General features: G+C 43.1%; 1 pseudogene; it reads right to left on the bottom strand.

Annotated features, from left to right (window-relative positions):
• Positions 1–19,086: 19,086 nt before the first annotated feature.
• On the bottom strand, positions 19,087–24,871 carry LOC136483925 (potassium transporter 21-like; annotated as a pseudogene).
• Positions 24,872–25,808: the final 937 nt, after the last annotated feature.

Raw genomic sequence — 25,808 nt, 5'->3', positions numbered from 1 at the left:
AACAAACGATCTTGCCTAAGTGTGTGCAGGTACTCAAGCGTAGGCGCTCGCGGTCCGCGCAAACGCGCCAGCATGGCCCCTACGCGGCCAGGCAGAGACCTACGGATGATGTCTCTGCCTAGACCGGCGGAGACTCTCCAAGGCGACGGCATGCCCCTGAAGGCGGAGGCCAGCATCGAGAACCATGGCCCCCATGCGGCCGGGCGGAGACGCGTGGGTGATGTCTCCGACCGTCTGGCGGAGACCCGCCGAGGCAGCGGCGTGCCCCTAGAGATGGAGGCCAGCATCGGGGACCCAGGCCTTTGGGCCGAAGACCGAGGTATGGTGGGTCGGCTGCTCATGGAAGCCCATCACTTGAAGACGGTATGGCAGGATTGCCCCGCGAACAAGAGGCCAGCGACGGAATATTCCAGGAATGTACTGTAGCAGTTGAGGGGCATTGTAATAAATTCTATTATGGAGTAGTTTAGTCCTATAAATAGGGGACACTTGTAACCGTGCAGTTCGGTTGGTGGATGAATTAATAAAACCATAGCTTTCTATGCCATTCCCTTACTCACCACTCTCCCCCCTGTCGTTCCTATCCCGAGCCTCTGCCCAAGGGCGGCGTCCGATGGGCAGAGGCCTCGATCTCCACCATGTTGTTTGAAACCGCCAGTTTCAATAGTTAGAATGGCTTGTCATCTTGAGGCGGTAGATTTGGGTGTTTGGAGAGTCACTCGTGATGGGATGAAACCCATTAAGAATCCTGATAAACCTACAAAGAGTGAAGAAAAAGAAATTCATTTCAATGCTAGAGCTAAAAATTGCTTGTTTGAATCTTTTAGCATGGATGTGTTTAACCAAGTGTTCACTTTAAATACGACACATGAAATTTGGTTAAAACTCTAGGAGCTCCATGACGGCACAACTAATGTCCGTGAGCAAAAACATTGTCTAGCTAAACAAAATTATGATTCCTTTACATTGAATGATGATGAGCTTGTTCATGATGTGTATTCTCGTTTGAATCTAATTATCAATGAGCTCCATTCAATAGGATTAACAAAGCTAGATGATGCAGACATCATGAGGAAGATCATCTCCGTGCTACCATAAAAGAAATATGCAAGCATCATCACCATCCTTCACATGGAGGACTTGACCACCATGACCCCGGCCATAGTCATTAGCAAGATAGTGGCATTTGAAATGTCATACAAGATGGGTCAAGAAGAAGTCTCTTCATCAAGCAAAGGCAAAGCTCTCACATGTCGTGAGAAAAGGAAGATGAAGAGCAAGCAAGTTGCGACAAGCTCAAGCTCAAGCTCCTCAAGTGAAGAAGAAGAAGAAGATGATGATGATGATAAAGAATTAAGTGATGATGATCAATCTTCCTCCTCCACCTCTGACCTTGATGAAGAATCAAACTTATCAACAAGGTGGAGATGATGATCCAAAGACTCAATGTCAGGGGTGTGCCCATCCAAATTCAAGATTTCAACTTCACCAATCAAAGAAATGAGCAAAGAAAGAAATGATGCTATGGATGCGGCGAGTTGGGGCACTTTGTGGAAGTTTGTCCAAACAAGCCCACACCTAAGACAAAGAAGAAGGCATGCAAGGACAAAGCTCTCACATCAGTAAGGTCATGGGATGATTCTTCAAGTGAAGAAGAAGACCATCACAAGAGGCGAGGGTACAAGCACTCATCATCAAGCACCTCATGTGTGTGCCTTATGGCACGAGGTAACAAAAAGCCTATCCCTAGTGATAGTGACAATGATAGTAATAGTGATAATGAGCTACCTTCTTATGCTGAAATTGTGCAAGAAAATCTTAACTTTGCTAAAGTTTGCACTAGTCAACAAAAGAAGCTTGAAAAATTAAAAGAAAAACTAGATAGCTCACAACAAGCTTATGCTACATTGCTTGAACAATATGAAACTTTTGCCAATCTTAATATGGAGCTATCTACTAAAATTGAGCAACTTGAGGCTAGTGCAAACACAAATAATTGCACAATCAATGATGAGCAACTTGTAAAGAAAAATAAAAATTAAAAGAAAAGATAGCTAGCTCACAAGATGCCTATAAAAGTTTGCTTGCTAAAATGGAAACCATGTGCAAACATTGTGATGAGCTAACTAATAAAGTTGCTAATTTTGAAGCCGTCGGTACAACCCCACCGAGGCACCGAAAAAGAATGGTTCAATTTTTAACATGCCTAAAAAGGATGCTTCTACTTCCTGCAATGATTTATGTTTAGACTCATCCTTATGCAACCAAGTTTGTGTTGAGAAAGTTGTTGTAGATACATGCACACAAGAGGTTGTAATGGAAAATGAGCAACTCAAGCAAGAAGTGGCTCACCTTACCAAGGACTTGACTCAAGTAAGAGGCAAAATGAAGCACGCCCAACTTCATCAAGATAACACCGTCAAGGGAGTGTAGAAGCTTGATGAAGGACAAACCATGGTTTGCAACGTATGCCACAAGGAAGGTCACAAGTCCTATGACTGTAAGGTGAAGAATGGGGGAGGAGCTAAGAAGAAAGAGAAAAACAAAAAGCAAAGAAGCAAGCTCTCCAACACATACACCAACAAGGTGGACAAAAAGGCCTCCACACCTTATCTCTCTTGAAGAAGAAAAATGACAAGGTGGTGGCCATCAAGGTGAACAAGCAAGCCAACAATGGGGTCAAATGCTTTTGGGTGCCAAAGGAAATCATTTCCAACATAAAGAGCACCAAGAAGGTTTGGATCTCGAAAGGGAAGTGAGAAGTCTGATGGACTTCGGGGAATTTGGAGACTTGGTATAGTTTTGGGTCATGTCAATTGCCAAGTGGGTTAGTGAATACTATGAACCCAAATTCCCCTTCCCATATTAGGTAACTAGATTTAATTTCTTATAATTTTAATTAGCATCTAGTTCCTTTTTATGCCTAGGTTTGCATTTGCTTGCTTAATCTTTTGTCTTGCATACACTAGGTATATCTTAGGATAGGCTTGCTCGGTTTCATTCTTAACTCTTGGAGCAAACCTACATGGTTTAAATTGTTTTAGAAGCACAACACATAGCTTGTTGTACAATTGTTCATACAATATGTGCCAAAGTCTAAATCGTAGATAATTTCCTCTGAATATTAGTTTCGAAAATGATTCTCACATTCGTGTAATATCATATCTTTCAAGTGGTAATTTTGATTCTAAAATCAATGTGGATGTCTCCTACAAGTATTCCATACTTGTGTGCACAAATTTAGGGGAAGGTTACTCTACAAGTTGGATGCTTTGAGACTAACACCTTTTCAAGTTTATCATGTGTGTAGTAGTCTCATTGCAAGGAAAATGGAGTCCTTGGAGTAAAGCATCATACTTCAAATATCCACCACCTATTGCAAGTGGTATAAATCAAATTGGTTTCCACATGTGGTATTTCTAAACTGATATCATCATGTTGATTTCACTTTGGTATTTATATGCTTTCTTCATGTATTATATAGATTAAACTCCCTTGAGCATTAATTTGCCAATTATGCATAAACTTCATTCTCCATCATATGTATGCATATATTTAGGGGGAGCTTAGTTTATGTAATGTGAGAGTCAAATTTTGTGACCTATTCCACTCCACATACAAAGGATCGTAAAGTTTGACCTCCCTTGTGCTACTAATGTCTTTCTTTTCGGTGTTTGATTCCAAAGGGGGAGAATTTATAGGAACAAAAGCAAGCCCAATCATAATAATTTACAAGTGGTAATGGTCCGAGAAAGGGAGGATAGTGGATTATGGAGTTAGGGGGAGGCTTAAATCCATAATGCCACATGAGGACATTTGCAAGGGCAAGATAAGTTTCCAAAGATGTTTACATATGATATCTTTTAGCTTTACAATTGGTATCTTCAATTGGTATCTTTTAGCATCATATAACCTTGTTGTTTGCATTGCATCCTAGCAAGTAAATAGTTTTTATATTCCAAATTTTTTATTATTTGCTTGCTTTGGTCGTATTGTCATTAATCACTAAAAAGGGGGAGATTGTAAGGAAATAGACCATAGGCCCATTTACTTTGGATTTTGGTGTTTGATGACGAACACACCCAAATTGGTGAAATGAATTTGTAAGTGATTGTTTTGTAGTTCAATAGGGTGCAATACGTGACTTGGACGAAGGCAACATGATGATCCCACGATCAACACCATAAGCAAGTCCCTAGAAGCACAAGAGAAGACCCAAGATATCAAGCAAAGTCCAAGCACGAAAATAGGAATCAAGCCGGACGTAAGATCGCGAAGAAACGAGCTTCATAGAGGAGACCGGACACCACGCTTATAGCGACCAGACACGTCTGATTAGTTGATCAGCAACACCAGGCATCGACAGTTGTGACCGGATGCTGAGCAGCAGCGACCGGACGCACCGGTGACACTGTTCATCATCCCGGCAATGTTTTTAGCATGACCGGACGTAGCGGTACTGGACGACCGCATGCACGAAGTGCAGCGTCTGATAGTTTCTATAGAGGTTCCAGAGTGGCGCCAGCGTGACCAGACATGTCCGATCGATAGTGACTAGACTCAGCCCTGCGTCCGATCAATGCGCGTGCTCCAATGGTCGGGATGACTGGATGCATCTGTTTAGGACGAAAGTAGCGTCCGGTTAGTAGAAGAAAAGTGGGTTTCGTCCCCAACGGCTACTTTCTGTGACACCCTAAATATTGGATTTTTGAAAATAGGTTTAAAATGATTTATTTCTGAATTTTGTGCTCATGAAATATAGGAAAATAAAAATTTTCATTAAATTAAAATTCATTATAAGGTTTAGCAACATATTTGTGCATACATGCCCTTGCATTTGATTTATTTGGTTGAGTGGTTTTGATTGAAAATTTAAAATAGTTGAAATTGCTTTTGCAAATGAAATAAAAAATGGCTTTGAAAGAAAGAAAAAAATTGAAAATAAAATATTTTAAAAAGGTGTAAAATTTATTTTTGGAGAACTTACCAAAATTTCTCAATTTTATTAAAAGTGCATTTCAAATCATATTCAAATTTGATTTGGTTTGCATTTGGATTTGAATTTGGAAACCAAATGGAAAAGGATTTGGAAAAAAAACCCTCTCTCCTCCCTTCTCTCCCTTTCGGCCTTCATGGCACAGCATTCCATTTCTTTTCCCTTCCCGGGCCACTGTTTCTTCTTCTCATTTTCCCCCACGTGGGCCGAGCCGGCCCAAGTGATCCCTCCCGTGCAGCCAACAGGCCAGCCCGCACTCGCATTCCTCCACGGGCTGCTTCCCTCTCCTCTTGGGCCGCCCCGTTTTCACCTCGCGGCCCGCATCAACGAGCCAGCCCAAGGATAGCAACCACGCGTCCCTTCCCTCTCACTTACGCCGTCAGGTGGGCCTCGTCTGTCAGACTTTTCTCTTACCTTCTGTTGCCGCGCCGGACTCCACCGCCGTCGCCATGGAGGCCGTGCCCGCGCCGCTCCTGGCTCCTCCCCTACCGTGCGCACCACACCGCTCAGCCCCATATAAGCCACCCACACCCCGCCACCCTTTCCTAACCCGATAGCGAGCCACAGCATCGCCCGAGCACCGCAGCCGCATGCCGCACCTTAGCGCCGCCAAGTCGCTGTCGCCCGCCGAGCGAAGCACCATCATCATCCGCTCCACGTCGTCATACTTGGCCTTAGTGAGTCCGTCATCGCCCTCTCCTTCCCATGTCTTCGGTTTGTTCTGCCATGTATCGTAGGCTCCTCCCCAAGAACGCCGCCATGCCCGTCCATGGCGCCACCGCGGATAGCTCACCGCCGTGCCGCATAGGGCCACCTTGATGCTCTCATCAGGTTCGACATCTCCTCCCCTTGCTCCCCGTCCTCTTCCCATGTCTCATGGGGCTCGGATTTGCCCAAACCGAGCTCGCCACAATGCTTCTCGTCGTCATCAATGGTGGGCCGCCGCGCCGTCCCTGTTTCCCGCCGGTCGGCTCTCCTCTATCCCTCCCTCCTCTAATCCCCGCCATTCGTTCTTAAATCAAGAGTCCAGATCAACCAATACCCCTTCGCCGATCAACATTGAAAAGAGCCCCTCGGGTTTTCTATTTTCGAACCCGCCATCCAAAACATTTTCCCAGACTTCGTTTTCTTCTTTTGAAAGCGTATTTTGTTTCGGTTAAGTCTAAAATACGTTTTCACTTATTTACAGATTTGCCACTAATTTTGTTTTAGCCATAACTTCTCCGTTTTAATTCCGATTTGATCCATTCAACTTGCGTTAGGTTCATAATTTCATAATCTACATGTTCATACTATTGTTAAGTATGTTTTAACCTTTTAAAATTCGAGGTTAGATTTAATCTATTATTTTAATAAATAAAATCTTGTTTATTTTATATCTTCTGTGTTTTAGCTTCGAATTGACCCGTTCAAGTTGTGCTAGATTCATCGCAATGAGATCTATGCGTTAGCAACAGTGTTTATCATGTCACTATCTCTAAACTTTCATGGTTTAAATCATATCTTGATTAACAATTATGAAATTAGATTTATAAATAAAATATGATTAATTCTATTTTTATCTTCTAAATTCGAATATGAATTTTGACTTAATACAACTTGGGTATTTCTCTGAAACATCTTATACATCCTTTTATATACATAAAATTAATAAAGCTCTTGGTTCACTTTTATAAAGCAAATCTTTCGGTAGATGTATCTTTTCAACCGTAGCTCCATTTAGCGTGCTTTTCACATCTGTGTGTTTGTAGCGAGACGTAGATTCGTTTTACAAACTTTTCATCTTGATTTTATGTTTGGTGTACTACTCTAATTTAGATCTATTGTTTGCTTTGTATATGACTGTATGGATGCTTGTGTGGTGCTTTATTATTTCGTCCAGTCGGTGAGATATACGTGGTGATCAAGAAGAAGAACGAGAAGAACGTTGAAGATTAAAGCTTATCGAAGGATCGGTGTTTAAGGCAAGTATAGCATGGGACCATCCTTGTTACCTATTCACCTTTAATCACTTAATTCATATTGCATGTGTCTACCTTGTTGTCAATAAGGATATCCTAGATATTTGATATCTTGTACCTTGACTCCTATGGGGTATTGCATTGGGTAGCTTTGCTAGTGCTCAATTACAACCATGATCTTGTAACTTGACTAATGTAATATGCAATAAACATTAAAAGATGCTTTTTATCAACATGGAACAAGGGGGCTAGAGCATTGGGTTGTTATATGGTGCTCTAGATTCCTCTCTCTAAGGACTTATCAGTAAGTGATTTATCTGGGACTTATAGTATAGCTGTGAGGGCTATATGGCTCTAGCTTTAGCTTAGTATGAGAACCTATTCTAGCTTATTAGTGGTTACCTTTATTGGCGTAAGAATGGCTTACCAAATCAGGTATAGAGCGGCCTCTGTCCCCTTGTGTATAGGCTGTGTGTCATTGTGCCATCGAGAAGGGGGGCTCTACATCTGTTTGCTGAGTGAATCTAATGGCCCTAACTTGTTAGATGAACCTTTGAAAGGCTTCATAGTGAACCCTGCCGACCTTCCTTGGTAGTGGGTCAAGAGGCTGATCACCTTGGGTGAAAGGGTAAATCATGACTCACAGTGAAAGTGTACAACCTTTATAGAGTGTAAAACTGATATATCAGCCATGCTCACGGTCACGAGCGGCCTTAGAACATTTACAGAATAGATGATCACTAATGGTTAATGATGATGGACACTAATGATATGGATGACGAAGATGCTCACTAATTGTTACTGTTTATGTATTCATTAATCATGTTTACCTGATTATGTGTTTATATCGGCTTGTGATAAACTTGTTGCTACTCAATTGCTAAAATTTTGATAATTAAAAGCTAATCATAGTTAAACCCAATGTTATCCTAAACGCTAAACGGTAAACAGTCGGTCACCTACCGTTTAGCCCATTATTCGGGCAAAACGGGTGTTTAAACGGGAAAAACGACCGTTTAAACGGTCAAAACAACCGATTAAACGAAAACGGTGTACCACCGTGTAGCATTTAAATGGTGTGTAATCAGGCTAACGGCCGTTTAGGCGAACAGTGGTTAAACCAGTGTCAGCCTTTTGAGCCTCATGAACCCCATGTTATATTTGTTGAGTATGACATGTACTTACGCTTGCTTTACCTTTCAATTATTTGGAAAAAATCTCGGATGGGTACCAGAGTGCTAGAGTTTGGAGGAATTAGGCTTGTGATCAACCAGTTAGTTGTCCCTATGGATTTGGAGTCTTCACCTGAAGATCGAAGTTATCTTTCTGCTATCTATACTCTGAGGTTATATTCTTTATACTAATACATTCTATATTTAAGCATTGTCTATTGATATTACCCTTATTTATAGCTATATGTGAGATTTGACTTCCTGGGCTCACATATGGTGCGTATCTGGTTTTGTTCTTAAAACCGGGTGCTACACTTTCTTAGTGGGGCTTATAAATAGACCCCCCCAACAGGCCATTTGAGTAGTGTGGAGCTGAGAAAACATACCATGGGTGTTGATACACTATTTTAGTGATCTCCAATTGCATAGTGCTTAGTGATTCATTAGGTGATTAGTGTAGGTACTTTGCGAAGTGCTTAGGTTGATTAGACCACTGCTTATGCACTTGCTCTAGGTTTAGGCCTAGTATTTAGTGAGGTTTGCATATATCTTACCACTCGGTGCTTACGCGCACCATTGTTGTATATCGGAGGGGCTTGTAGCGTTGCGAGATCACACCAACCGTGTTTGTGGTGTGGCCGCCACCGTGTACCGAAGGGAACAAGGCCCGCGGCGGTTCGGCCAGAAGCTTGATAGTGAAGACGGTGGGGAGCGGTCCAGGAGAGGCTTGCCGAAAGGCACACCTTAGACCCACTTGTGCATGGGGAAGGCCCAGAGCTATCCATGGAGTTACCCGACTAGGAGCTTGGCCCTTGTGAGAGATTCCTTGCGAGGGGCTCCAATGAGGACTAGGGGGAAGCTTGCGCGCTTCTCGATACCTCGGTAAAAATACCAGAGTCATCGATAGAGGTTTGCATATCTCTAACTTACTCTTTAGCTTCTGCATTTACATTATTTGCATAACTCCTTTTGCGGTAGAGATAGCAACACACTAGCAAAACCTTAGTTGCATATTTAGATAGTTTATCTTTTTCATAGGTTTTGCTAAGGGTAGAAAAAGAGTCCATAGTTTAGAGTTAGAGTTTTAAGTTGCCTAATTCACCCCCTCCCCTCTTAGGCATCATGGTCCCCCTTTTAGGAAACAACTCAATTTATCATAGTTTGGACTTCTGAGCCCTACGTCCAATAGTATAGTAATCTTTGTGTTAGGAATGCCTAATCGGTGGGTTACAATGGTGGAGATCGAGAGAGATTGGTAGAGGATTGCTCGGTGATATCCTAGAGTCCATCTGTCTTCTTCCTCCAAATGAGCAAGAATTCGGTCTCCTCTAACTAAGTTGGGTTCGCTCCCCTTCTATAGGGGGTCATGCCTCCCCTTTTATTCTAAGGAGGGCATGGTGTACAAGTCAGTTTAGGCCTAGTTTATGGTCTATGCACTGGGTGCATTAGTCCTCTGTCATGATGTTGATGGACATAGCCTTGTCGCGTAGGGAGGAGCTGATAGTGCCACAACCGCCTCCTGTCGTCCCTGCCACCATTCTGGCGCTTGACCATCAGGGGCTGCCTACCACGGCGTGGCCTCCCTCGGTTGAGCCTTGGCTTCTCGAGGCTTCCTTGGCTAGCAAGGAGCCCCGCCTAGAGGGACTGCCGAGTGGGCCCTAGAGCCCTTCGCCTCTAGAGTTCGTGAAATCCCTTGTCCAATTGTGTCATGCCGGTTGTGTGACCATGCCGAGAGAGTGGCCAATAGGGCCTCGCACCTATTGAATGGGTAGATGGCGTAGCACCTACATACCTATTCAGATCTAGGTGCCTGGCCGGTTCTCGTGTCGGGCCCTGACCTATGGCTCGGTGCATCTAGGTGCTGGCCCTGGTGTGCGCTGGGTGGAAATCAAGCTCGGGCTACCATCACTTGGCTGTCTGGGGCCACGACGAGCCATGAGCGGTGGATGCAGGAATGCTCGGGCTCGCCCTAACTCCTTTCGGAGGGTGTGCGCGAGCATAGCGGATGGGTATAGCCCCTGAGCCTCGAACGGTCCATGGTCCGTCGGTTCGCTTCCTCTTCCCCAAGGAGTTGGCATACCCCTATGTAGTTGGACTCTCGTTTGGAGCCTCTGAGCCCTTTGTGGCCTTCTGTGTCAAGTCCATGTTGGCGATGAGGGGCTGAACCCGATCTTTTTTGACTGGATCAATCGTGGTGCACCAAATCCTAGCGGTCTTGGATCGAATGCCCTTCTGAGGGTGCCTGAGCCTTTAGGCATGCACGCGGCTTCTAAGTCGGGCGATGCTACTATCGTGCGTTGTGCGGAAAGGCCCATTGCAAGGGCCTGGCTAACCCATCGGGGGTCGCTAGCTCTAGGCCCGCGTGGGGTGCCTTGTTTACCTTGGCCTGCCATGGGTCGAGCGATAGGGCGTTGGGGCCCTGGCTCGGTATCAATCCGTCGCTCGGCGTCCCACACCCGCACAAGGGCTCACTGACAAGCCTCCTTGGCTTGGGTCACGCTTTGCGGTGGCCAGATGCATTCTACGCCCCAGGTTTAGATGGCCCTCGTTGGGCCCATCTCTTGGCGCTCCCTGCTCTTGTCCTTACCCCGATTGGCAGTGATCACGGGACGCCCGCTGATTGGGGCCCAAAATTCCTAGCAGAGGGGATGGCGCAGCCCCCGAGACCATCATGGGGCCTTTTGTCAGCGGGCGGGATGGTTTCTCCATGCACCCTTCCTGCTGACGCCTAATGTAGTCTTTTGATATTCCTCAGTCATCATTGCACCAGTAGGTCGAGTTAACGCATGTGGCGCCCCTCTCTGCAAGGGGTGAACCACGGCGCCACATGGCGATGATCCAAGGGCCGAGCGGCCGCAGTGTGTGCCCTTCTCCAAGGGGATCCCGATGAAGGGTGGGGCGCTTCACCTATGGTCTCTTGCTGCCGCGTGGGTGTGTTGCCCTGAGAAAATTTTGTAATTCAATGATCCCTCCATACCAAACTATAAGACATTTTGCTTTTTTTCGAGATACATAGCTTTTGCTATAAACTTAGGCACGTCTCAATGTGGTTTCACGATAGTTGAGCATTAAATAAACTGATGTGGCATAGTATTGATGAACATAGATAGGATAAAAGTTGGATGGGGTAAAATGAGTTTCGTGAGGATGAAACTTGTACTCTGTTTGCAACGCATGGAAGTCTTATAAATAGTGAGATGAAACTCCCACAGAGACTATTCTTAGGTATACACTATTTTTAGATATAGTAAAAGCAATGTATCTAGAAAAGTCAAAATAGTGTAGCTTGACAACGGTGATGGCAGATGGATATCTATAGCTAATGTTTTCTCACCAAATTAAGTCAGCACAAGGATCTCGGTTTAATTGAGCTTGCATACAGCACCACTCATTACAAATGCAAGTCAACCAGTGACGACTTCAATTGTTATGACTTACATATATCATTATCAGGCATTCTAATCTTTTTAATCAACTGTTTTTGTGGACCTCTCCAACCGTTGCAATCAAGTGATGCAAGCCCGGCAAGGCGGCAACAAATTTTTCACATTTTCATCGCCAAATGAGTTCACACTATGATAATACCCGGTGAAATGGAAATCGCACCAACTATAGATAGAGGGCGGCCTTTTATTTGCACATTCTTGTGGTCTTTATTTCACCGAATGGTTCGTTTCTCTATCCATCTTTTTCTTCAAAAATATCAGCACCAGTCAATTCTTTCATTGAATAATATGGTGAGTAGACTGCCTTCATATTTTATCTAGAAATGGAATGGGGGTTTCCTAATTGCACTTTGTTTCTAAAATTTCGGCCTCTGTCGACTTCTCAAATGTCTTATCCATTTATTACTCCTATTGGATTGGATCTGTACTATCTCACTTCTGATCATACATCACAACTATTTATTGGATTTGCTTACCTGTGTCTGCACAGTACACTGTACACTTGGCACGGCTAGCTAGTTGCTGCCGGTGGCTGTCAATGCAAGGCAGATCCGTGTGCAACTACCTATGTGCTTCTGTGATTGTCACGCGAGAAACGTGTCGTGCCTCTACCTGTTTCCAAGAACTTTGCAAAGCTGCTGCCCGCCAGATGAGCAGACGGTGATGGCAACCGTATGGTAGTGTGCCTCTTCAATGCATCCACGTGTAGAGAAGCAAGCAGCACTGGCGGCGGCGGCTTATAGATACATATCTGACCAGGCGACGTTGTGGACAGGTAACAACGAATAGGACGTGCCGATCGAGCTTCCAGTCATCGAGTTCTCACGTAAAGCTGAAAATTGCATGCAGCAACACCGGTCAAAGTGACAACCAGTTTCCTGGTCGAAGGAACATTTTTTTTAGTTGTTACTACATCAACCAGCGTACTCGTCAACCGTACATGGAGCCATGCATTTCAGCTTTGGTGATCACGGTTTCCTTTTCCTCACCTCCCGTTGTTCAACCAATCCCACATATGCGACTACTATCGAGTGGCATGTCAAAGTGGACTAACATTATTCATTACTCAATCAGTTTTGAATTATAGATTCTTTTCACTTTATCAAATTCCTCGCAAAAAAAAAACTTCATCGAACGGACTAACAGTTTAAATTGGAGGGAATGCAAAGAGAAGTTTATCCATTATTAAATTTCGTGGTTTTCTATTTTGTTACTCCATCTATACTTAAAAATAAAACATTTTATTGCCTTTCTTGATATATTGTTTTTATTGTAGATATCTAGAAAAGTGTATATCTGAGTACTAGGGGCGGAGCTAGGGGGTTTTATCGAGGCCCTATAAAATGTGACAAATCCTATGCAAATTTATTGCCAGATAGTGGATTTAGGGGGTGTTTGGTTCCTTAGTCCAAATTTTAGTCACTGTCCCATCGAATGTTTGGACACATACATGGAGTATTAAATATAGATTAAAAAAATAACTAATTACACAGATTGCGACTAATTTGCGAGACGAATTTTTTAAGCCTATTTAGTCCATGATTTGATAATGTTGTGCTACAGTAAATATGTGCTAATGATGGCTTAATTAGGCTTAATAGATTCATCTCGTAAATTAGTCTACTCCTGTGTAATTAGTTTTTTAATTAGCTCATATTTAATCCTCCTAATTAGCATCTAAACGTTCGATGTGACACGGACTAAACTTTAGTCCCTGGAACCAAACACCCCCTTAGGTGATGACTTGTGGACCTGACCCCAACTAGCTAGTCGTGTCAAGTGTATTTGTTGTCCGGGGCGGAGCTAGGGGAGGCAGCCTATATTCACCATCGCTCTTGTGGATCTACCAGGAGAGTGAGTAGGGGTGAAAACAGGACAGGAAAGTTCCCGCAACAACCGACACCATTTCCCATATTTCCTGACCGTTCCTGTTTTAGTCGGGAAAATCCGAAATCTGGTCGGAAACAGGAGCAAGGTCATGGGAACAGGAACGGGATCGGTTTTGCAATTTTACCGACCGTTTTTTTTGGATCCCGCTTGTTACTCGGGAATTCCCGGATTTTTCCGGTTTCCTTCCTGTCAGTAAACTGCAGACAAGTACGCTGGCCCTCAGTCGTCTTTATATCTCACCAGCGTTTGAATGGATGGGCGAGGTGGGACTAAACTCTGGAGCTTTGCTAGTGCACTGCGGTGCTGCCGGCCTGCTAGTTGTGGGTCAAGGCCTGCTACTTTCCTGCGCGTGCGTGCATGCACATGGTCCACGGCCCACTAGCGGTAGCCCAGAAATCCACCAGAGTAGCTTAGGCCATTCTTTTCATTTCCTTTTTTCCTTTGCAGTCTCTCTGTTCTGTTGTTCTGTTCCTTTGCATTAGTTATTTACATTACTATTGCCTATGTATTATGTATGTTCCGATGAGTTGCACATTTAATGTGGTTATTTGCAATGATCTTTCCAATTTGAATTATCGATTCCCGCCCGTTATCGACACGTTCCCGATCGAATAGTTTCGTTTCCGACATCCCGTATATCCGATTTCGTTTTCCCGACTGGTGTTTCTGCTCCTGTTCCTGTTTCCGAGAAAAAAAATACAGTAACAAAAATGGTTAGGGTCTTTTCCTGACCGTTCCAGACCGCTTTCATCCCTAAGAGTGAGGTTGAGGGAGATCGGGAGTAGAGAGAGGGATAGAGAGGGAGAGGGGGCAGGAATGGGATATCACCCAAGCCCGGGACAAGGAGGGAGTGTGGATCCTGGAGCCCGTGTGCATCGCATACGCCACTAGAGAAGCAGCATGTGCCGGTGGAGAGGCTGCTTGAGCGGAGAGCCTAGAGCCTAGGTCTCAGATCCACTATTCCCCAGTGTGTGGAGAGAGGTCACGCGCCAGTGGAGATGCAGGAAGCTCATGTGCATGTGCTGCGTATGTTAGGAGGTCCGTCTTTTAAAATAGACGCTGTTTTTAGAGGTGGGACTCTTAAGAGACCCCCTATGTTAATTGATTTTCAGAGGTAGCGGTAAGTTTGTTGTCTTCATAAATGGAATGAATGCCTCCCAAAATAGCTCCTCGTTTTTTGAGACTACAATATTTTTTACCTGCCTTTGTAAATAATAATAATTGTCTCCTAAAATAATTTTTGTAGTAGTGACCCTCCATCTTATGAACTCTCTCATCAAGAAATTTGGCTCAATTTCAGGAAGCACATGAGGTCTGGCCTCAACCATGGTTTTAATGTTTCCACACCAATATAATTCCTATCACTATCACTTTAATGAAAATATATTGTCATAGTTGAAGCTTTAGGGTGTGCTAAAATAATGGGTTGGATCCCAATCCTCGTAACTTAGTAAATATTTGAGTAAAGCGGCCTAAGAAGAAGATATAAATGAGTCCACTCTATCTAAATATGTTTGAGATTGTTCCTTATCCCACATGGTACAACTATGTTCGACCTTTAAGGATTATGTGTCCATATATATGATTACCATAAGTTTTTGTGAGATAATGACAACTCAATCATTAGGATAAACATGTGTGTAAGGATGTATTAGAGACTCTAATAGGTCCTAGGGATTCAAGAAAAGAAGTGGTATGACGATTGGCAAAGACTGCATGTGTCAAATGATTCAGTGAGCCTAAAAATGAACATTTAGACAATCAGCAGATAATCTGGCGGTCACCAGTGCCGATGCACAAAATGGACAGTCCAATGGTACTTTGCATCAAGCACTGAACTATTGACCTTCGACCAGATAGTGAACAATAATGTCAAGGCACACAACAGAATATTCCTCATTGTATCATCCACTAGACAAACTATGGTTACTAGTAGATCATATCGTTCAGTGCGTTCTAACAAGGGTGGCCATCGTGTGAAGCAAGGCACTGAATAGTTCGGGGTGAAGAAAAGGTGCACTAGACAAAGCACCAGACGAACTTTAGCCTAACGGCTAGCTATAGTGGATTGTTGACCCTAACCACTAGCTAGGGGTGGATGGGCTATATATATGGGCTCCGACTCACTTTCGCTTATGTTGTTGGAGTGTCCCAAGGCCACTACAAACTAGGTCAAGTTAATCTACACTACATCTACTCGCTGAAGTGCGCATAAAAGATTGCATCCAAGCCAAGGATAGACCTCGTTAATCGTCTTTGTGAGGGTTATCCCTTAAAGCGCCTAAGAGTTTGACTGAATTGGGTTGTTATGCCCTTATAATCTTGGTGAGCCGTAGCATTTGAGGTCTTGGTGGCCCTCTTGCGACTTTGACTCTGTAAGATCAGTGTGGATGGGCTATGTGATAACTTGGTATGTGAGGGAATGGGGATACCTCTTCCATGGTGGAGATGCTTCATAGTCATAGTGGACGATAACTTGGTGATCAGGAGAATAGGATGACAAGTAGTGAGTTTTAGTGGCTTTACACTTGTCTTGGTTGGTTGTGGTCGTTATGGCTTGGTGATCGAGAGCATATTGTTTGTGGAGCTTCAAGGACTATGGATTGCATTTTGGGCAATTGATACCATAGGATATATATTCGTCTTTGGGAGTTTTGTCTCTCTTGACTTTGTCTTTACCTAACAAGTTTATGTTTTAGCTTTGTGTGTTTGACTTGTGTGACCTTTACCATTCATGGATTAGTATAGGCTAGTTGACAGGATTAGCTCTATGGTGCAAAACTCTTTGTGGTTTGGTTAAGGTAGAGCACACTAGAGAAACCTAAGTTGCACATCATGCTAGTTAGTGTATGGTTTCTGTAGTGTAGATCAAGTGAAACCCTAGACCTAAGTAAGTTTTTAGAGACAAAATTTCCCATTCGGGCTAACATGCCATAGAGCAGAGTTTGACTCTATCACAAAGAGATAATAATCATTGGGAACACAATGACAAGGCTCCTAATTATTACTTCCTTTCATAAAAATTAACAACCCAAGATCTATGTTCCACAAGTAAATTGTGGTAAGACTTAATCCCTTGGTCACTCATGTATTTTTCTCTTGCTTTTGCAAGTATCTTCGGTTCAAAGTCCAGTATAGAATTGAAGATAAAAACATGAAGATTATACACATCTATGAATTGACACAAAAGAATTCATTTTCTTTAAAAATTTATATGCTCAAAGCTATTTGTTAAGAGGTTATACTATGGTTGTGTGGTGCCCTAGCGTTGTCCTTCGGGTAACACAATGGTCACTCCACTGGTAAAAATGCATAGCAGTGCAGTCTAGCCAACCGATCTGACTCTACCCCCCCCCCCCCACCTTACTAGCTTACACTCTCCTTCCCTCGCTCCTAGTTTCCTACCCATAGATTCATGTCCAGTTGACCATGAGCTCATTGTTTGTTGAGTTCAGCATGCAAATGGTAGTGGCTATGATCTATTGGATGACGTGATGTAGGCAACCATTGGCGACTGGATGGCAGTGGTAGGCTACTGTGACTCAAGACCTAGACAGGGGCTACATGGAGGTAGTTGCATATGGTTAACATTAGCGTTAGCAACCTACATGCCTTTGTAGTGTAGTATGATGTTGTTTTGGGCCTCACTGAGATGTGTGAAATTCATCAAATTTTGTTCTTTGGACCAAATCCAAAAACCATAGTGTGGTAGTCGCCAACATGCTACTTTTCTAATGTGCTAGTTTTGTGGAGTGTTGTGATAGTGGTGAGGGTATTTGTAGTGACCTATGCGATAGCGTGATAGTTTTGTGAAGGGTTACTAGTGTCAGCATGAAACTTTGGAAGAGGTGGCCAGGAACGGTCAAGCACACAACATGGGCAGTTGCGCATGGCCAGTGATGAGGTTAGCCTTGAGGACTCGTGGTCTAGAGGGATGTGGGATGTGGGATGTTGGTTTTGCATTGTATTAGATGACTTAGGCGCCGTTCGGTTAGCCCGGAACGGGCTATTCCGAGGCCCATTCCGGGGGGAACAGAGCAGTTGTTTCAAAAACCGGAGTATTCTGGCCAGGATCGAAAGCTGGTTTGGCTGCTGCCGAACGAGCCCTTAGTGAAGATCGATGCATGTTGACAAGGGTGCAGATGATGGCATGTGAACATATAGTATTTCAATGATCAGGAGCAATCCGCTCATGTTTGCCACCATCGGTCGATGTAGTCACAGAGCTCACAAGCCTTTCATCACTAATATTGTAACTACTATAGTGCAACAAAGAGAGGGCCATATGATAGTTGTTCGAAAGAACATCACCATCACTACCAGGATCCTGGGACAAGCCTCCATGGCCAGGAAACTCATAGCCAATCATACCCTATGGAAGAAACCATCAAAGTGAAACTCATAGACAATCACACCCTATGGAGGAAACCATCAAACTAAGATGGCTAATAGACGAACTCTAGAAGATCACCATCTAGTAGATATAGTAAAGAGATAGATCTGGCTCCTCCTTCCTACCAGTGGCTTAGTAGAGGGGAAAAGAGAGGGGACCTAAGGCTGGTGCCAAAAAGAATTTCTTCGGTAATAGCGATGCTTGGTTATCTCTTTCGGGCACTACTACCATACTAGAGGCAGTAACACAGTGTCATAAACACTTAGACTTTGTTTGGATGCTCATGTATCCACCTCAATTCATATGTGTTGGAGTGATTTGGTGTGGAATTTAGTTTAAGTTCCACAGTAAGCCACTTCAACACGTACTCTATGGATTAAGGTGGATACATGGGTATTCAATTAAGGCCTTAAGTGGGAAAAAAGACAGGCCAAACACAGCCCATGCACGAACCGGATAACATTACAGCTAAAGCCCAATAGCAAGCACCATACACACACCGAAGCAGTGGGGCTTATTCGGTGGCCCACTAGGAAGAATGGAAGGCATCAGCTAGAGCTAGCTCTACACATATCCTTCCTCTGTATGAATTTTATTACTACTGCTTTCGCCTCATAAAATTTGATGTTATACGATACAAAAATTGTTTCAGAAAACTTGACGTTTTAGCTCATGAATACTAGGTTAGGTCTATATTATCAACCTGAATACTAAGGTATGCATGCCTTCACGCATTCCTTTTAATTAGCGTACATTGTCCTTTTAATTTCCATCAGTACTAGTATGTCCCAAAACTCGGTTTCCATCAGTACTAGTATGTCCCAAAACTCCTAAAACATCGAGTATTTTGGGACGACGGAGTATTACCCAATTTTGTTTCTTCATAAAATTTGCATGGTACAAACGGAAGAATGGCACTAACAAATATACACGCGAAGTATTCATAAACATATATACATGAGGCATACAAAGACACGAATGCTAGCAACACGTGGACCAAATTGGTCCATGTGCAGCATCATAGCATCCTGTTGTTAACTATTCTACAGGTTACATGATTGTATAACTACCTTACACATCATCCATGCAGAAGTATACCCAGATCCCTGCTGTTGTGCATGTGCTTGCTTCTTTCCATGGCACTTTGACAAGTACTTACTAGTGGCCGGGCCACCGATCAATATGTATAAGAAACCATCGATCTATCTAAAAAGTCATTACGCAATCTCTAGATTTCATATGAGATTCCAACTTTCAGTAGCTTGCCATGTGGAATCGATAACATCTTCTCTCCTTGCATGAAGTTCTTCCTCAGGAAGGAGTATATGTAGTTGACCACAATCTTCTTAAGGAGCGAGGACTGAGGCAATGCCACCACCTCAGCCTCTCCGAGAATGTACACCACACCTTTCTCTGCTTCTCTTTGAATCACCTTCTGTTCCTCCTCAATCTTGGCTAACTCCTCGATATTCATCTTTGATGCCTGCTCATTAACAACCATCATCAATTTTACTATACTACAATAAATATTAGAACACAGTTACTTAGCTCAATTATTTAGTAGATTTGTCACCTGAAACTGCGGTAGACGATTGCTCAAACCATTTGACAGTGTTATGAGCTCGGAGAAGGATTGGATCGGCGTAATCATCTCCTCAGCATAGATGGCATGCCTTCCAGACGGCTTGTCCCGAGACAAGCTCTGATCGCGAGAAATTGGATAGCTAACATTCTGCATCTCATCCACTGAGTAGAGGTTGACATCTCGTATGTAGTACTGGAGACTCTCAACCAGAGCAACGACAAAGTCTTCAGCCTCCTCACCAATGGAGTCCCGGTACCCATACCGCGCCACGCATCGAAATACTTTGTACTCCTTGGGCTCTACTTGTCGGAAGAGGAAGCGCTCGGCAGCGTCGACATGGGGAACATGCAAATGCTTGATGGAGACGAAGATCAGGACCGAGTGAATGGCTGGGACCTTCTCGATGAGGTGAGGGAATATGGGTGGGATGCCTTGCACTAGCTCAGTGTAGAAGAGCCCAACTCCAGGGATCCTCATCAGATCAGGCTTCTCAAGCAGTTTCTCAGCCTTAGCAGTGGATAAGGTGTGCTTCAGCTCGTATTTGTACCGTTTGACGTGCACGTAATGCCAAACGATCATCACCACCATCAAGACTGCCGACATGACCACGGGCACGTATGGTCCATGAGTGAACTTGTATAGCACGGATGATAGGTAGATGGACTCGGTTGGAACGAAGACGATGAAGAAGAGCGCAATCCACAAGATACTGATTTTCCACACCAAGAGCATCACGATTGTCATCAGCAGTGTCGTGATGAGCATCACAAGGATGACACAGATTTCTGTCAGTTATGAAGAAACATGATGGTTAGAGAGGTTTGTAAAATTTAGCTTTTTTGTTATAGAGGACAGTGCGATATGTGACGTTAAACACACACAGTTCATACCATGGGCTTTTCCGATAATGGTGGTTGTCTTGAAACTGACAGTCACCACGCAAGCAGCTATACAAAGCAGTAAGTTAACTTCAGGAACATACAGCTGTCCATGAAACCTCTTTGATGTGTGCAGTATCCTAACCCTCGGGAAGCAACTGAGTGTTTGTAAATGTGAAACAGTTGCAAAGGCACATGAGATCATTGCTTGGCTTCCTATGATTGATGCCACAATTGCCAAGATAAATGTCGGCCAGAACAGAGCGCCTGAATTTTCAAGAACGAGAAGCACATCAAGTTTCAGAACAATTATTTATATAGAGAGATGTATGTACTAAATAAATATATTATAGGAGTATATGCTTACTTGGGGTTGATCTAAAGAAAGTGTCAGCAAAATGTTCGGGGTGCTTCCTTAGGTATGCTGCTTGTCCGATGTAAGTAAGCAATACAGATGGCAGTAATCCAAGGCTAAAGCTTAACTGAAAAGTTCCGAAAGAAAAGTTGTTTAGTATGATGACAATGCTCCTATATATACTTCTTTTAGAACATTCTTATTTTTGAATCAAAGTTTAGGTATATGTTTTTTTGTATCACTTCATTAACCAATATGAACCTAGTATTATCATGTCACTATATACCTGCATCAAACCATGTTTGCACATACCTGAATGGATCTAATGCTGAAGTATCCCAGATTAGCAAAAAGAGCTTCTGTTCCTGTGGAGAGTACATGCATGCATGGTACAATATATGTTAGTATATGTAAATCATATATTTTCTTAGTTACATCAAAGATAAGTTCTTCCCTAGGCTTTGTTCGTTTGATCCCAAAATCAAAGGATTGAAGGGGATCGAAGAGCCGGGATGGAGAGGGACTTTGACTTGTAGGGGATTTAATCCCACTCAATCCCCTCCAACCCTTTTTGTTCTAAACTCAAACGAACAGGCCCTAAGTATGGCTAACTAGATTTGCAAAATATAACCTGTAAAAACAAGGAGGATGTCACCAAGTGAGATCCATCCTTCTTTCTTGTTTCTCCTGAAATAGTCAATGATGTATTTTGGGTTGAACGACCTCAATACACCAACATCATATTTGATCAGGTTATAGAGCCCAACTCCTCCAATCAGAAGCAACCACAGCAGGATGATTGGTGCGAACGAGTAGCCAACTTTGTCAGTTCCGAATCGTTGGATAGCAAACAGAACTACCAAAATTGCCACGGTGATCCATACTATTTGATCTGTGCGAAAATTAAAACAAGCTTTGCATTAGCTGATGTTGTATCTTATTGACCGCGTCAATCCTTCTCTAACTATTTGCTAAAGTTAATGTCTTCTAAGTTCTAACTAAGATTAAGTTAAGATTTTCAGGGATCATATATATCAGGAAAGATAGCATGATTTCTACACCTGTCTTTGAAAAAAAATATTCTCTACAGGTCCTGATGCATATTTTGTTGTTAATTAATTACCTGTGGTCAAATCAGGCACCTTTTCCTTCAGGCCACTTACAGCTGAGAGCACTGAGTATTTTGTGAGGACAAGCAGCAAGAATCAGATGACATTGTTAAAACCTCTACAGATGTTGAGGTGATATTATCTGTAAAATATAGATGAGTTTCTTTATACAGTACCCGAAATAGGAGGAGTTAGAACAGCGTCGCTGATGACCATCGCAATTGCAAGGATGGTAAGGAGGAACAGGGAAATCTTGGCCGACTTGCTTGTCTCAAGCAAATGCTTCAGCCAGTGAGCTCTCCTCAGTGTGGCCGACGACGGCTTTTCATGACTGTTGTAGCTGGAGACCAGCTCATCTTCGGCCTGATGGTTAGGGAGCAGACTCACCTTGGCATATCTTCGGTTCAAGCCCTTAATGCTTTTTTTAAAGATACTGGTTTAACCTTGGATCAATTGACGGGCAAAGCTCCAATCCAGAACCTGGAAGTTGATACCTGGAAGACTTATAAATATGGCAAAAGTCTGTACAACCCTGCGGCTCTGAATGAATTGGGTACGCAAATGTACTTGCTCAACAAGTGGTACATGCAGGCGTGTGGCAGGGGTGAGCAGTGGATCTTTGTCAGATTTAGAGACCATCATTACTTCCGTGGCGATGACATCTTACATATTAGTTTCGAAGAATTGCATCAACTATTCCACTTGGACGCTCTGGACAAATCAATCATGAGCTCCTTTTGTTTGTAAGTGATTCTTACTTTTATTTAATAAACTCACTTCCATGCGTACGTGTATATAATTATCCTCACATGTAACTTATATTTATATATAGATTCCAGATGTCAGAGCTCCAAAGAATACAAGACACCAGTGTTGGCTTCATTGATCCTTATATCGTATTCAAAACCGATATTATTGTCAAGGACCACTGGGTATCTGAAGCACAGAGGAATATCATGAAGTTCTTCGTGAAGCAGCACGACAAGACAACAATACTTTTCCCGTACAACTTTGAGTAAGTGTTAATAATAATGTAGTCTACACATTTTATGTAATATCAATACAACTTATATGCATGTACGTGTGTGTATAAACCAATGCAGTTTTCACTGGATACTCATTGTCATTGAGTTAAACTCAAGTCGGTTACTAATCTTTGACTCGTTGAGAAAAGAACGGGCACTATACCAAGATATGATAGATATTATCCAGGGGTAATTTCGATCTCTCGCGCACAACTATTATTGAATAGACTTTGCCATAATTTATTAACGATCGTACATTATTGGTCGCACAGGGTTTGGAAAGAGTTTATTCGGCAACATCGCAAGGATTGCAAGGCACCACTTAATGTAGTTGAAATACCAGTAAGTTGTACTATATACACTTCCCCACGTGTTTAATTACTATATCGTACTTCAATTTACGTGTGAGATGATGAGAATAATCTTCTTCTCGTACAGTGGTGTTTGCGGCAGGAACCAGGTAATAACTTGTGTGGATACTACGTTTGTGAATTTATCACTGCGCACATAAGAAGAACTCCTGAAGATGTCCTCAGAGTACGTATATATCAATATTTATTTATTTTTAAAAGAATATATATACATATATGTGTATTAATACTTTTCCTTTTATTTCAAATGCAAGACTGAATGGTTGAAACGAAGGGTCATGCAAAAAGACCATCTGAAAGCAGTTCAAGAGTCAATAGCAGGATATCTTCTAGAAAAAGTGCTAAATCCCAACGGCGAGTTCTACTTTGATCTTAAGGAATAAATGATGTAAATTAAATGTTTGTTGATATCGTTATTTTCGAGAACAAGATTATGAAAGTGTTGTATATACACATATATATATATATATATCTATAATATATATAGTTTCATACTTTATTCGAATATAATAATGCTCAAGATGAGAATTAGATGTAATTATATGCATGCGTGTATTTATATTAGCAACGTAGAATACGTACATAAAAACATATTATATATTAAACAAATACGTGTAACTGAACTGAAAACAAATTAAACAAAAAAAAAAGAAAAAGAAAAGGAACCGTTAGTCCCAGTTGGGGTTACCAACCGGGACTAAAGGGTGAACCATTAGTCCCGGTTGGTAACCCCAACCGGGACTAAAGGGTGCGCCAGGTTCGCTCGGCTGGAGGGCCTTTAGTCCCGGTTGGTGTTACCAACCGGGACTAAAGGTCCCTCTTTAATCCCGGCTCGATGACCCGGGACTGAAGGTTCCACCTTTAGTCCCGGGATCGTTGTCCCGGCGCGGTAACCGGGACTAAAGGCTGTTACCGCCCGGGACAACAGGTCCATTCTGTAGTAGTGATCAAAGAGTAGAGTGCAAACGTTCCTCCTGATATCAATCGTTAGTTAATTATATTATTTACTATCATATATAATATTTTTTTATCAAATATATATATATATATATATATTTTTTTTATCAAATATATATATATATATGCATGGCATGCAGGCACTAACCATCCCCGTCATCGTTGGCGTGGAGCGCAACCACGACGATCTTGATGACGGTGAAGAGCATAAAGCTGTAGATGATGAGGGAGAGCACCCCCAGGACGTCGTCAGGGTGGCCAACGCCGCCGCCGTGGCCGAAGGTGGTGGAGTAGACATATAGCGGCGACGTGCCGACGTCGCCGTACAGGATCCCCACGCACTGGAATGCCAGCCGCAGCGTCGTCCCCCAGCTATCCTGCATGCACGCGTATGCATATACGTACGGCCGATCCATGGTCAATAGTCAGTCAGATGGGCAAAACATGGACTGACTGAACACGACGTGTCTAACTCTACCACCGTTGCATTTGCATTGCATGCATATTCGAGAGTTACTTGGACGTCAAGCAGAGTACGTACATGATCAGCGTGTCCTGTGCCGCCAGCAGCACGGTGGTGATGACCCGTCACCGCCTCCCGGAACAGCGAGTCCTGCCGATCCACGATGGACGACGACGAAGACGCTCCATCCAGGCTGCCGCTCTTGATGTCGACGACGACGACCTCCGGCGGCCGGTCGCCATCTCTACCCCTCTCGGCAGTGAGAACCATCGAGGTTAATTGGACTCTTCTTCCTTACTATAGCGCTACTAGTAGGTTGCTCGATCTGTACCACTCCGCTATCTGCTTGTTGCTTATTCTTCGATCTCTCTACTACAATCTAGTCTAGCTACATGCACAAGTCCTGTGTGTTCATGGTAGCTTACCAACCATCCGAGATCGGTGCTGCCTTTTATAGGCAGAGCAGAGTGTACGTGTGGTGGTGGCTGCTAAGTCCGTTCCTCCATGTGATTCCCTGCCGTTTTTAGGTCTACCGTTGGTTTTGCTACTGACTTTGCTTGTGCTGCTGCCATCATCGTTTACTTCGCATGCATGGCGCGCAACGAGTTGCGAAATTTGACTCGGCATGAAAATGCATGCATGCGCTCCGATCCCCGGCCTCCCACGCGACGCCAAATCCAAGCCCGGATTTTAAACGACGCATATTATGGCCCTATCTTATCTATGGGCTATGGCGCCGCAAGTTTATAGGAGTATATATTACTTACGACGGAATGACTGGGACATCACGATGGGCGGCCGACAAAATTAAAGCTCATTTATTTCGTGTCTGCTTATATATCCAGTGTTAAGTATTAATAACTAACTATATATATTTATTATTCATCATGGGTTACGTATCAAAGAAGGGATACGCTTGGTAATTAAGCTGACATTTTCACCATTGACTTGTTGTTAGTAGGTTTATTTCGAGGGGTCTTACGTATTGTTTCTGGCTCTCAATTGCTTTGTTCCTTCTTGTTGCTTGCTTTCTTTGCTTTTTTATTATTCATTCACCCGTACCTCAATTCCGTACAAAAAGTCTATCAACATGTGCTCCTGCATGGGCTATGACCTCCGGAGGCTTAAGCTTTACATGTTCACGTTTAACTATAACCAAGAGAAAAGTTATTGCTATGCACTCTATATTTATTTTCTAACATAATAT

Source organism: Miscanthus floridulus, chromosome 1 (assembly GCF_019320115.1).
Source record: "Miscanthus floridulus cultivar M001 chromosome 1, ASM1932011v1, whole genome shotgun sequence".
Lineage (NCBI taxonomy): Eukaryota > Viridiplantae > Streptophyta > Magnoliopsida > Poales > Poaceae > Miscanthus > Miscanthus floridulus.
Note: the sequence above shows the minus strand (reverse complement) of the source record. Positions and strands in the feature narration are given on the sequence as shown.